Genomic DNA, 15,216 nt, shown 5'->3' on the forward strand with positions numbered 1-15,216 from the left:
GATATAAAAGTAATTATCCAAAAAAATTTCTCCATTATAAAGATGTCTTTTACAATTGTAAGGGTTTTCAAAAATCATCACTAATATATCAAATACATTTCTTCAATATATGTAATCAAATAATTATTCATCGTATTGTATTATATTGGTTTAGATATCAAATTTTAACGTTTTCATTGTCGAAAGATTCTTTTGTATATTGCCGTTGAAACTTTGGCTTAGTAGCAATTAAAAGATCTCAAATGTCACTATGTGTATATTTGATCCAACTTTATGTTGGTTTATTGTTTAGTTGGTTTATATATTTGATGTAATTTTTTCATTTTTTATATGTAATATTTGAATATGATTATAATTTTTTTATATTAATAACTTTATAAAAAAATTTTATTTTTGTGTAATTTCAGTCATAATTGGTAAAATCAAAACTAATTTTAATATTAAAAAATTAGCACATAAATATCATTAATATTTTTCTTGTCTTAGCTACTCTTTATGTGATCTTTATTTTTCAGTAGTTATATATTAACCCCAAATTATTTATTTTATTATATATTGATTCTTAAATTTTTATTTAAATGAGTCAATTCATCTAAAATTTTTATTTTAGTAGGATCAATTTATAATTTATCTTATATTAATATATAAATTTTATTAAACAACTCTCTCTATATATATATATTGCATGAAGGTTATAAATCGAAAGAGTTTATCAAATAGCCCAACTCATTGCCTTTTACGTTGTGCCCACTAAAGTTTCATTTTTTTCAAAAAAAAAAAAACAAATGTAATAGGAGATGGCTTTCTTTTAGGTTCCGTTTGATAAGTAGGGAAATAATTTCTAGAAAATAAAAGATTTTTTAGAAGATATTTTTTAGAAAATAAATAATTTTTTCTTGTTTGGATGATTTTAGAAAAAAATATTTTCTTGTGTTTGTTTTAACCAAAAATAAAATATTTTCTTTTTTGTCCTGTCTTCTCTTTTCTTTTATTCTCTTGTTGAAACCTTTAAAATACATAAAACACATTTCAAATTCATAAAAACTCATAAAAATAAACACAAAAAAACCATAAAGTAATATTTGAAAGCAAGAGAATGATTTTTTTTTTTTTTGGGTTCTTAGAGTTGGGAGAGTTTGTTCCATTAAGAGTCTGGATGCCTGCAGGCAGCGGTGAAGATCGGTTAAGATTAGTTAAAATGCAATTTAACGTATTATTTTTATTAAATTTAATAAAAAAATAAAGTATTAATTATATTTTTTAATATCCATTTAATTAATACATTGATTAATAATTTATCTTGAATAATGTAAACAAGTTGTCTCGTGAATCGTCGTGTCATCGGCCCTAAAGGGAAAAGTAGGCCCCAATGATTTTGCAGCTTCCCCATGCTTGTCCCGTAAACCAAGCGCCACAAAAATTGGACACTGCATGTTCACTTTCCATGTGGCTACTGCGTCACCATCTATTTAAAAATTAGTAAAAATTTTTATTAATGAATAATGTTTTTTTAATTAAATTATAATTGAAATTTAATAATTTTAAATTAAATATAAAATATAAAAATAATTCAATTTAATAATTTAAATAAATATTAATCATAAATTTAATTTAAAATATTTATTACTTTTAAATTAAATAATAAAAATTTTCACTCATTTTAAAATAATGTAAAGATCATTTTCCCACGTCTTTACATGATTCTGATGGTCAATTATTGCTCTAACGAAGTACATCAACCAATCAAAAATTAATAGAGATGTCACGGTAGATTTCACTAAAGTAGCTTTTACAATTAAAAAAAGTTGGATTTATAAAATACTTTTAAAAAATATAATTAAAAATTTTAAGTCTTTAACATTATTATGATAAAATAATATAAGTAATTTAAATATTTAAATATATATAATAAAGTATTAAAAATATAGAGATAATAAAATAAATTTTATCTTACAATACCGAAGAGTATCTCTTAAAAATTTTTTTGTTTAAAGGTTTTTAATTTGAAAAGTAAAATTTTTTATTATTTATCATTGCATTTGAGTCAAAAATAAATTTTGAATGCAAAAATTAATTTCAATAATAATATTAAATAAAATCTAAAATTTTATTTTATAAATCTAATACCCAAGAAAAAAAAAAGAAGAAATTTGAGTGCACGCATATAAGACATTAGCCATATATATATATATATATATATATTATATTACAATATACATAATTATCGAATGTCAAATGTCATTATGTGTATATTTGATCGAACTTTATACTGGTTTATTGTTTAGTTGGTTTATATATTCGATGTAATTTATTGATTTTTTATATGTAATACTTGAATATGATTATAATTTTTTATATATTAATAATTTCATAAAGATTTTTTTTTTGTAAAATAGCAGTCATAATTAGTAAAATCAAAACTAATTTTAATATTAAAAAAAACTAGCACATAAATAGCATTAATATTTTTCTTGTCTTAACTACTCTTTATGTGATATTTATTTTTCAGTGGTTATATATTAGCTCCAAATTATTTATTTTATTACATATTGATTCTTAAATTTTTATTTAAATCAGTCCATTCATCTAAAATTTTTATTTTAGTAGGATCAATTTATAATTTATTTTATATTAATATATATTTTATCAATGGCTTTATCAATGAAAATGATGAATTTATCAATGGCTTAATATATAACTATAAGGATTAGCATTCCAATAGAAGTTAATGTTAGATGGTGTAATTAAACAATAACATGTACATATTTTCTTTCTAAATAACTCATCATAAAAATAAACTATAAATTAACAATGACATGCAAGTTGTATAAGAATTTCTTTTCCTTTACAAAACACATAATCATAAGAACATGATAACTATTGTTAAGGGATAGAAAGTATGAAACAATGAGTTTTTTTACTAACCATAAAAACATATAATCATAAGAACATAATCTCTATTAGATTTTTTTTCCCTAATTCTTGTTTGTCATATTACTAATCATGAGATTTTTTTTTATTGTGCTTTCATTTTGATAATTTTATAAGTTTATAATTTTTTCAATCATGATCTAAATCTATATTTTTTTGACATTTCAAGTTTGTTTATTAGTTAGTTAAGGTAATTTTTAACATTGTATTTTTATAATTTTTTATTTTTTTTACCGTGATCTTTTTCTATCTTTCAAGATTGGCTATTAACCAATTACTTATCATGAGATTTGTTTATTATTATAATTTAATTTTTATAATTTTTAATTTTTTAATCATGATCTATGACTTTTTTGGCATTTCAAGTTGTTTATTAGTCAATTGATGTATTTTTTAGGGTTTTCATTTTTATAACTTTTTATTTTTTTACCATGATCTTTTTTTTTTAGTTTAATTAGCTTAACTATTAACAAATTAGAATATATTACAGTTGATAATTATCTTTTTAAAAATGATTAAATGGTCAAAATTATGTTTGTCGATTATGAGATATTTATAATTATAAGATTAAATAACTTGTTAGTATAAAAATGATATTGATTGATAAAAAGGTATACATATGCTTTGTGCTCTATTCCTGTCATGCTTTTTTCTTATTTGTGATTCATTTTAATATTTTTTTGGTTCAATCATAGGCATGAATATTGTTTTTTATATTGTTTATTTATGATTATTGATTTTTTTTTTGGATTATATAAATGCTTACAATCTTATATATACGTATTTATATATATATATATATTAGATTTTTTATATGTAGTATGTTACTAACTATGAAGTTTATTAGCATTCTCTTTATATTTGCATCTTTATAATTTTTATTTTTATATGATCCATGATCGATGTTTTAATAATTCAAATTTACTTGTTCAACATTTAAGACAAATTTAAAATTTATTTTTGAATATGATTTTTGAATTTATTTTTTTTTAGCGATAAATTAGTTGTTGCAATGATGGTTGAAAGGTTGGTTGTCAATAGTATTATACTTTTGATTTAATTTTGAAAGTACATATTAATATTTTGTTTGTATCTTTTTTTTTTTTATGGAATCAAGTCAACATAAAAGTTTGCTTTTTTTTTTTTTCAATTTTTATATTGTGTTGGAATTTTTATAGAAAATTTAAAATTTTGATAATATATGATCTCATTAACAATGGAAGGTAATACCCAAATTTACCCAAATTTCAATGTTTCGATAAGATTTTAATATCTTTTATTATCCCATGTTTTTCTCTTTTTTATCTATTTATTGATCTTATTTCTTCATTTCTTTTTTTCATACTTTTCATGTGATAATTAAACAATAGAATATTGATATTTTATTTCGTCATATTCATTTATATTGTTAACATATTTATATATTTTTTAGAAGATTTCTTTTGACTTTTGATGGTTTCTATATGTGATTATAATTTGATTTTTTTATATTAAGGAAGCAATGTAAGATTCTTTAAAAACTCAATATCAATATAGTTTTTTCCTCAATAAAAAACATTATTCGTCTTTTGGATAAGTTATTTTCTCTTTTCTTTTTTAAACTTTTAAAATTAATTAAATGATATATAAAGTTTTACAAAGATAAAACTAATTAAACAAGTTATAATATGACTAAAATAATCATATAATTTTTATAATTTTATAATACATCATGTACAACATCTTTATAAAATTGATCCGTTTTGTGAAATAAATGCAATTCAAAATGAAGGAATTTTTCTTTAAATTTTTAGTATTTAAAAAATGAAATGTGCATCTATTACACTTGCAATTACATTCATGTATATTTATATAGTTTATGGATAATTATTTTCAATATATTTAACATTTTGATATTTTAATCTTAAATTTAAAGTTATAATTTTTATTTTATTGATTTGTTTGTCTTCCTAAAAACTCTATCAGTAACCCATAATTTTGTTGAATAAAATAGTGAAAAGATTGAAAATATTTTATTTATTTAATTTGTGGAGAGTAATAAAACTTTTCCATAATTATTTGATTATTTATCATGCTATAATTTCAAGAGATCCAAAAAATTAGTCTTCTTTGTAATTTGAGATTATGGATATTTAAAAATCCATATTTCTTTCAAAATTTTTATCCATTTTTTTATAATTTTTTTTACATTAAATTATTACTAATAAAAAAGTAAAATACTTTTTGGCCATTAACATGATTTGATAATAATAATAATAATAATAATAATAACAACAACAACAACAATAATAATAAGATCAACAATTTTGACGTAAAATAAAATCCTCAACTGAAATCTCTAAGAATATTTTAAAATTTATTTTTTTGTTTTTTACTAATTAACAATTAGATTTTAGTACTTTTATTTTAGAGGTCTTTCGTGGAATCAAAGAGATGAGATTTGTTAGATAAAAGAAAATTATACCAAAATATTTAGTTAAAATATTTATGGTTATTTTTACTTTATGTCATTATATTCTTTCGTTAAACATAGGCATTAAGTGGTAATGATTAGTTATAATAATATTTTTTTTTTTTTGTAGATTTTTTCTTTTCAAAGGCACAAACATTCAAAAAGGAAACTAAAAATTTTAATATTAAATACATATAAGGTTCATAAATCTTACTATTGAATTCATTTACTTTACTATTTTTCAATTTAATATTTTTATTGAAAGATTAATAAAAATTGATATATTTATTTCTTATACAATAATTGCTTAAACACATGGGTTTCAAGGGAAAATTTAACGATAAAATTTTTGTGTAATTTTTAAAAAAAAGATAAAATACATATAAAAACTATTTAAAAAAATGTTCATACAATATGTGGATTTGAATGGAAATTAGGGGTTTAATATAACATTGATAAATCCTATAAAAATCATAATAAATTTTATTTATTTTTTTATGTATTCTTTGTAATTTACTATTAATAAAGCAACATCTTAACTTGGTTAATAAATATTTTTATTTTTCCATTTATGCACATATTGCTTAATTAAAATATTGATTAGAGCGATGTTTTATATAGTAAAAACTTTTTTAAGCAAAATACAAAGTGGATAACATTCATATTAAATATATGTATATATATATATATATATATATATATATATATAAACTTGACTGGATTTTAAAGATTTAATGTCAATTTCAGAAATCTTAAGGTTAATTAAATTTATTTATTTATTTTCATATTTTATTTGTAAATTAATTATTCTCAAAACAATATCTTAAATAGTTTTTTTATTTTTTTTCATTCACTCTCATAATTGAAAACACAAATTATAGGAATAACTTATTTTCATTTGAATTCTCACTTTAAAAAATATAAAGAAAAGACACATAAAAATATTAATATTATAAATATATGTGTACTTAATCAATTATTGGGGTTTAATGCTAATTCAAAAAACCCATAATTGAAACATTCACTAAATTTATTAACTTTTTTTTATATTTCTTTCTCAATTTAATGTTTATCAAAAGAATAGTTTAAATTTGTCAATGAGAATAGTTTTTTCTAAACGTAGCATTGATTAGTAGGTCTAAAATCAAGCAAAAGATTTGAAATTCTTAGGTAATTTATGCTTTTATTAATTAACAAAAAGATAATTGTTTTTTTACATTTTTTCCTCCACATCCATGATTTAAAACTCAGGTTTAAACTACAAATTTTCATATAAATTTTCATTTATAAAAGGTACAAGTATAACTAAAAAGAAAGGTTGAAAATTTTCCTAATAAATAAATTTGAAGTCAAATCAACACTAAAGATTTAACGTCAAATTCACAAATTTCATCATTTAAATATAATAGTTTTATTTATAGTAAAATAAAACATTGAGTGAAAAATATTTTAAGGAACCTTTTAACCTCTTAGGAACTAATTTATTTTTTCTCATAAGATTGATACCTTATTAAAAAATTGTTTCTTCTCTTGAAAAATAAATAAATCTAATAATTAATATTGAATAATGAGTTTTTTTTACCCTTTTCACACTATTTAAGCATACTTAATTTATTGAAATCTTTTGTTTTATTTTAAATTTGTTTGCACATCATTCTTTTAGAAATTAATAACCCTTCAAGTTAAATTGTAATATTGGTAATTTTCAACATCAACTAAAATTTTTTATACAAAATTTTGTTTATAACAAATAAAAATATATACTATTTAGAATAATACTTTTAATGATATTCTATCGTTATAAATGTTTTATATCACTCAACTAGGTTTTTTAACTCATATGTTGTAAGATCAAATTTTTAATATATTATTTAAAATTACAAACTAAATATATCTATTATTATAATGAAATTTATTAAAAAAATTATATATTAAATAAATTATTATAATGAAATTTATATTTGTAGGACTATTATTGTAAGTATATCCTTCTACCCATAGCAAATGTTATGCATTTTTTTTATTCGTGTTATAAAATTTATTAAATACATATTAATACAAATTATATGAAAACATATATATACATACATGCATTAATACTATCTTTTCATATAATTTGCATTAATATAAAAACATTTGTACAATTAATATAATATATATCACTTTAAAATGGTGAAAAATCAAAAAGAAAAAAAAACCAAAAAACAAATTCAATTATCACAATTAATAAACAAACATTATTTTTATTAAAATAAAAAAACCAAAAGGCAAATAAAGCCCAAAAAGTACATTCATTGATCATAGTTAATCCAATTTTAAATAAGTGAATACTATCTTTAAAATTATAAAAAACATAAAAACAAAAAAATTCAAAAGATATAATCAATTATCTCAATTAATAGATAAATATTATTTTTTAGTTGAAGAAAAATAAAAAGTTTTTTTTTTTTTTGCTAGTAAAAAATGAAAAGGTAAAAAACAATAATAAATTATCACAATTAATAGATAAATATTATTTTAAAAAACGAAAAGGTAAGCCAAAAGGCAAAAAAAGCAATACACAATCAATTTAATATATATCTTTAAAATGGTAAAAATCAAAAGATAAAAAAAAATCAATTATCACAATTAATAAAAACACATTATTTTTATTAAAATTAAAAAAATAAAAGGCAAATAAAACCTAAAAACATGATCAATGATCACAATTAATCTAATTTTAAACAAGTGAATATTATCTTTAATATTGTAAAAAACAAAAAAAAAAAAAGAAAACCCAAAAGATACAATCAATAATCACAATTAATAAATAAATATTATTTTTAAAATTGAAGAAATCGAAAAGATAAAAAAAGCTAAAAATACATAATTAATTATCATAATCAATAGAGAAATATTATTTTTAAATTCAAAGAAAATGAAAAGGTAAAGAAAGCAAAAAAGATACAATTAATAGATAAGTATTATTTTTAAAATTAAAAAAAAAAGAAAAGGTACAGAAAGCCCAAAAAATCAATTATCACAATTAATTATTAAAATTTATTATATATATCATACAATTAACTTTATGATCATTAATGGATACATTTATTGACAAATTCATTAATTTAAAAAGGTTTTTTTTTTCAAAAGTATAAGTAATTTGTTTGCCTTTCAAAATTTTAAAAATTTTATTTTGTGAAATAAGCTCATTTGAATTTTTTATACAAAGTTAAAATATTAAAGAAGATCCAATGTGTAATAACAAATTTTTAAATAAAATTTTTATATATTCTAATTTTATCCTCTAATAATTCAAGAAATTATAAGAAGAATTATATTATTTTACATTTTTTATTTGTTTTAATAGAATAATCAAATTCAATGATTTTTTATTTGATTCTTTATTTACAAATAATGATAAATGCTCTTTGTACTATATTTTTTTTTACTTTAAAACTTTTTATTGCATTTGATAAAGTTGAGTCTTATACTTATTTAATTAAAAATAAAAATATTTTATCTAAGTTTTTTAACGAATTATTTAGTAACATGCTTTTTTTAGTTTTAGGATTAAAAATTCATTAATATGATTCACAAGATTAGTCTTAATGTAACGTGTAGTGAAATTTTCTTTTAAATAAATTGTAAAATACAATTATATTAAAATTTAAGAACTTGTTATTTTCTTCATGTTAATGCAATTTTGTTTTTTTTTCATAGAAGACATAATTAGATTAAAAACTTCACAAATAACATTTAGATTAAATCTTAATAGAGCAAAACCCACTTAAAATTTAATTAATATAAACCAATTTTAAAGAATTTTAATTCTAACAATATTTTTATAATAAATTTAAATGCAATATAATTGACATGAGTGAATTTTCTTGAATTCAACTTATCAAAAGTAAGTTTCTTAAAAAATATAGATTTGAGTGTAATTATAAATTGTAAGAATTCATAATGCATATTATTATTCAAATTAATAAGATAATACGCGAGCATTGCACTTAATTTTGCATTTTTATTTGTCAGTATATAGTTTGTACCATTTGGAATAGTAATAAGATTTTCTTTTCTCTTTAGATATATAAAACTCATTGTTTATCTAAAAAAATAAAATTCAAATAGTATAAATATGTGACAAAAAAAAATCTTGTTCATATATCAAAAAACTAAAAGAACAATAAAGCTAGCATTTGTATTCAAATGTTATGGTAAAATGAACAATTTAATCCATCTTTACTATTGAGATTTATATGTTTATATTTAAAATTAAAGTACAATATTATAAAAAGAAATAAATATGATATTAATGTTACAATATAAAATGATATAATTATCAAAATTTTATAAATTCTAATGTTATCTAATTATGAAATTAATTAGAGCACAAGTGTAAAAAACCTAATATAAAACTATTTTTTTCAAAGTAATAATAAATGTTGAAATATAAAAATTACATATATCATAATATAAAGAATCTACAATTTTAAAAAAATAAGACAAAAAGGGAATTTTGTTTCTAGTTAACAAATAAACAACTTTCAAAGTTTAAAGGTATCCAAACAAGAGGTATTATATCCTTTCTTTTCTTTTAAATTTTTTTTTCTTTTCTTCTCCTTTCCTTTCTTTTATTACTATTTATTTAAACATTGCATAAGAGTTAAATGATGTGAAAAGGAGAGGGAGAAAAAGAGATAAAAATAAAGAACACGCGATAAAAATAAATGGAAGTGAGATGCTATAGTACTATTTTAAGAAAAGTATTTTCATAACAAAGTATTATATTATCATCTTTAAGTTTTTTTTTTTTTTTTTTTTTACAATTTTTAAGAAAAATAATAATATATCAAATACAAATTTTGGAATTATATCTTGAATAAAATTTTTTACGCATAATAATCTGTTGCCAGATTCATGGGTTGGGCCTAGAAAACCCCATCGGTTTCGGCTTTTACCAAAAGGAGTCCAAGTGGAAATTATTGCTCTAAAGGCTTCATCACTTTCCTCTCCTTTCCACTTGGGTTTTTCTCTTCAAGAGGCTGATTTTAGTTAGGGTTCTGCGGAGTAAAAAACTCGTTGACCACTCCTGAAAAGAGGGAGAAATGGCAAAGCAAGGTGCCAAGAAGCGCAAGGAAGAGAGTACTCGCCATATGGCCAATCTCCGTCGCCTCATCATTGCCTGCAATGTACGTTCTCATCGTCTTATTATTATTTCTCCCAATTCTTGAAATCCTACATGAATTAAGTCATCATTTGTTTATTTTGAAATTAATCGAAAGCGTTAGATTCTGATTAAATTAGGTTTATGAATGAATGCCTTAGCAAGTGCGTTTATGCTCAAGTGATAACATTATGATGGACAATCAAGAAAGGGAAAACTTAAAAGTTATAGATGGCATTGATTCATTTTGAATTTAATTATATTGAAAATTTCAATTTCTGTACATATTGGAAATGCACCCGTAGTTCACTGTTAAATCAATCCAACAGTAGTACGGCTGCATGTCTCCAGGTACATGTGTTTATTGTGTATATGCATATGTTATGACCGTAAAATCGAAAAGTAATAACTTTGAAAGTTGTAGCTAGTCATGTTAACCTGGTAACCCACTGGTGATGGTTAGTGCACATGTCATGGACCTAAGGGAGAGTCCTGAATCTCATATCGAACATAATAGGAGGGTCGTTGGGATATAAAAGGGTTCACACCACTTCTGCCTTGTGAGTCGCTTTTTGTAGGACAAAACCGTGAGGCTAGGGGGGCCAGAGCGGACAATATCTCACAAGGGTGTGAACCGTGACGGGAAAGCTGATATGGGACGCCGGATGAGTGAATGCCTGGGTCCCGGAACCACGCGGGTTCGGAGCTTAAGTCTCGACCCGTGACAAGTGGTATCAGAGCCAACCCTAAACCGTTCGATCCACTCCAAGCACCTCGAGGGAGGTAGGCAGGGTGACCAGCCTCCGAGAGCTTCATGAGGTTGGGTGCGGGAGAATATCACGGACCTAAGGGAGAGTCCTGAATTTCACATCGAACATAATAGGAGGGTCACTGGGGTATAAAAGGGTTCACACCACCTCTGCCTTGTGAGGCGCCTTTTGTAGGACAAAACCGTGAGGCCAGGGGGGCCAGAGCGGACAATACCTCACAAGGGTGTGAATCGTGGCAGGAAGGCTGATTAGGGATGCCGGATGAGTGAATGTCCGGGTCCCGGAGCCGTGCGGTTCAGAGTTTAAGTTTCGACCTTTGACACATAGACATAGATGAATTAAGTGTTAGCTCGGTTACTAAAGAATGGTAATCTTGTAAGTCATAACCGTTGGAAGTTGGAACCTATTCTTAGTGTTTATCTCGGTGGCTTTTAACAACAATTTTTTTCTTTATTAATCTGTAGCAACAAAACTGCACTATGTAGTATGTATTTGCCTTAGTTGAACGTTGTGCATCTTCATTTGTAGTCTATGAAACTTTGTCGTAGTTAGCCTTTGTTTGACATACAACCACATTGAAATTCTTGCAGTTTCTGTTAATTTTTTGTTGATGTGAATGAAATAGGGGGAGGGGTTTTTGTTGGGTTTTAAGTACTATCTATTTTTCTTGTCTTGATAGTTGCATTATGTACTTGTTAACTATCTTATTTTATTGGGTTTATATCCTAATTTTCTGTTTATCTAGATTATATACATCTTGGTTAGGATGCTGATCTTCCATTCCTCATTCACATGGAAACATTGGGTTGGTCTACTTCTGACATCTGTTGCTTACTTTATCCCCTATCAACAACTTGCCCAGATGGCAAAACCTGCCTATGCTGATGATGGAGAGCTTTTTGATGGTGGATTTGATATGAGTACTGGTGGAATATGTGGGTATGTCCTTGTTCAATGTTTTACCCATTTTCCCCTTAATTTCAATGTAGGGTTTTTTTTTTTTTTTTTTTTTCTTGATATATTAGGAGGAGCTTGGTAAGAAGGACCATTCTGACTACTTATTCTAATTTTTTTGTAAATGAGGCAATGCATGTAATGAAGGAGCACTGTCTAAGGATTCTTGTCTTAGCTACCTCAGACAGAATGTCATTATTAGTTTGTTTTGGCTTTATTTATATGGGCTTTATATTAGGTTATGAGAGCTAATATAATACTTTATTGGTGACTTGTTAGTGTTTTATTCTTTTTTTCTATGAGAATTTGAATACAGATTTGAGATTTCCCAAATATTCTTTTTATTTTTTCTCTTTGTTCTCTCTATTTTCCATTGATTTTTCTACTGACGCTGTGTCAGAGGAGCTGCTGATTTGGTTTTTCCAAAAGTGGCTGGGCGAAATGCAAGAAATGTTAGGTCTTAGATCATATATTTTGGCTGCCCTTATTCATTTACCTGTTTCTTTAACTTCTGAGTTACTTTACTTGTTTATCGGAGATGTTCTAGTTTTCTCCTTTTAATGTGGATCTTTTTCTTGTATGTAGGCAGCTATGATTAGCTATGATATAATCACTTGAGTCATAATATAACAGGGCTGTATGCTTATTATGGGAAAGAGTGATATTTTTTGTTGCTTATGAATAAACTACAATTCTATGCCAATAATATAATTAGACTGTATGCTTATTATGGGAAAGAGTGAGATATTTTTTGTTGCTTGTGAATAATGTACAATTCCATGCCAATGTTAGTCATGATGATTGTGTTTGTTTATAAGTGTTCAGAAAAGGAGAAAATCATCTTACTTGATTCAAACACTTAGGAATAAGAAGAGGAGAGGAGGATGGGAGGGCAGGAGGAGACACCTTTTGTAGAGAATATCCTGTGTATGTTTTAAACTGTGAAATCAGACATTCTTAACTGCCAATAATTTCATTTACTTATTAGCTGGATAGTTTAAATATTTTTGTTTGTATCTAAGTTTTGTTGACATTATGAATTGATTTAATCTATTGTCTTAAAATCTGTATTTTTTCTCCATGTACTAAATATTCTCCGACTTACAATTGCTCGTTTCTTGCAGCTATTTACATGATGTAATCTACATTACAAGTTTCGTGCAACTGACGTCCATCATCTCTGAAAAGTTTTGGTATACATTTTTGGTGGTGAGTTCTATTTGTTTTGTCTGCTTATAGAAAGACCAATCTGATACTTCCATCCTTTGATCTGCGTTTTGAATGGAAGACATTTTATAGTATGGGGAGGAAGTTGACCTAATGCTTATCCGCCTTTACGTTTTCTTGAGAAGGGAATGTGAAGGAGTGAAAATGTCAATATCTAGGGGAAAAGTATGCAGGAGTGAAATTTGTGGAAGAAATTTTGCTAATCTCATTTAACTAGGAGAATGTAATTAGGTAGAGTAGCTCCATATCTGCTGCTTGATATCATCCCATGGTCCTTGGGTGGTTAACTAGCCAACAAATAAATTTGTTAGGGCTGCTCTTTTGGTCGTAAGTTGCCCTGACACAGTACTACCAGGAAATGTTTTGCCTTTTAGCTCATCAAATGGCTTAAATAGATGTTCCATTGAAAAAACTAAATTTCAATTTACAGTGGTTTCTGAATTGCTACTATTGTTTTGTAGCCTGTCATCTTTCTTGAAATGTTTTAGTGCTCAGTGCCGCTGAAGGTAATGAGCAAATTTCTGCTGGTACTAAGTTTTGAAATCAATTTAATAGTTCTAGAGCAGTCCTCTAGGATTGGCTTTTAATAGTCATCTCCTTTCTATCAGACGTGCATCAAAGAGTAGCTGATCTAATTGTTAAATTGTGTTGACTCTTATTATGAATGACATAGTTGTGTGGAGATCTATTTAATGCTATGTCGAGACCAGAAGGCTTTTGCTTATTGGTGGAGGGATCATGTTTTGCATGAACTTCTCGAGTAATGATTTTTCTGTTGACAGTTTCTCCTAGAATATTAATGTTTGTCTCTAGGATTGTTTATATAGGCATTTCTGTTTTTGTGGACAAGAAACTTGATTTGATGTGCTATTGGTAAGTGCATATCTTTTGGTCATTTACCAGGTTTTTCTAGGAGTCCAACCAAAAGAAATTGTGTTTTAGGATCTTAAGATGATACGAGTCTTTAAGAACAAGCATTTGCCAATGGAAAGTTTTATGCTAATATGCATTCACTAACAAATTCTTAATTCTGTGGTGGAATCTTTTGTAACTCACTTAGATGGAACAAATAAGATAATGCCAAAATATTAAGGAGTTACTTGTTACTTTTCAGATACCAGCATTTGGAGCATATAAATCTTTTGGGTTCATTAGAGGATTTCTATCACAAGGTTCAGAGGTATGGCCACATCTTCATACTCTTTTTACCACCTTTTCAGGTAATACTGAAATTCATATACTGAAAATAGTTTTTTGTATGAATGTGTGTGAATTAGGGAGAGGTGGAGGATGAAAAGACTCGCAAGAAAAGGGAAAAGATGGAGAAAAAGGCTTCAAGGCCAAGTTTGTCAAGACTAGGAATAGATGAGTTTAACACCAAACAAAGCTCTTGGCTGAAAGTAGTTCACTTGAAAACTTGGAAGGTTGCTTTCAAATTTTAGAAGTTAGAACACAATTGGCATAAATTTGAGGAAAGCATATTGTAGTGGTTAAAGTGAACATGTAATTGTTCTATTCTTGATGAAAAGGAAAACTGGGAAATATTTATCTCATTTCCCTGCGTCTGTGTTTCATTAATATACATTTTTCTTGCAATTTGTTGTAGAACCAGTGTTAGGATAATGAAGGATGAGAAGACTGTTCTAATTGATGCCTTTGAACATACAATCTTGATTGCAGCCTACTTATATGGGAATCTAGCAATGAAAATTACTTCCTTTATGTTTTGATCT

The 15,216-nt window shown here is 24.6% G+C and overlaps 1 pseudogene across 1 annotated transcript; it reads left to right on the forward strand.

The window, feature by feature from the left end:
- The first annotated feature begins 10,349 nt into the window (after positions 1-10,349).
- LOC111300268 (uncharacterized) lies at positions 10,350-15,205 on the forward strand (annotated as a pseudogene). The gene is made up of 5 exons (XR_016329610.1): positions 10,350-10,557; positions 12,048-12,241; positions 13,381-13,465; positions 14,598-14,663; positions 14,761-15,205. The product of XR_016329610.1 is annotated as an uncharacterized LOC111300268 (transcript).
- The last annotated feature ends 11 nt before the right edge of the window (positions 15,206-15,216 follow it).

The sequence above is a fragment of the Durio zibethinus genome, chromosome 18, assembly GCF_047325235.1.
Source record: "Durio zibethinus cultivar Kanyao isolate XHJ-2024 chromosome 18, ASM4732523v1, whole genome shotgun sequence".
Taxonomy (NCBI): Eukaryota; Viridiplantae; Streptophyta; class Magnoliopsida; order Malvales; family Malvaceae; genus Durio; species Durio zibethinus.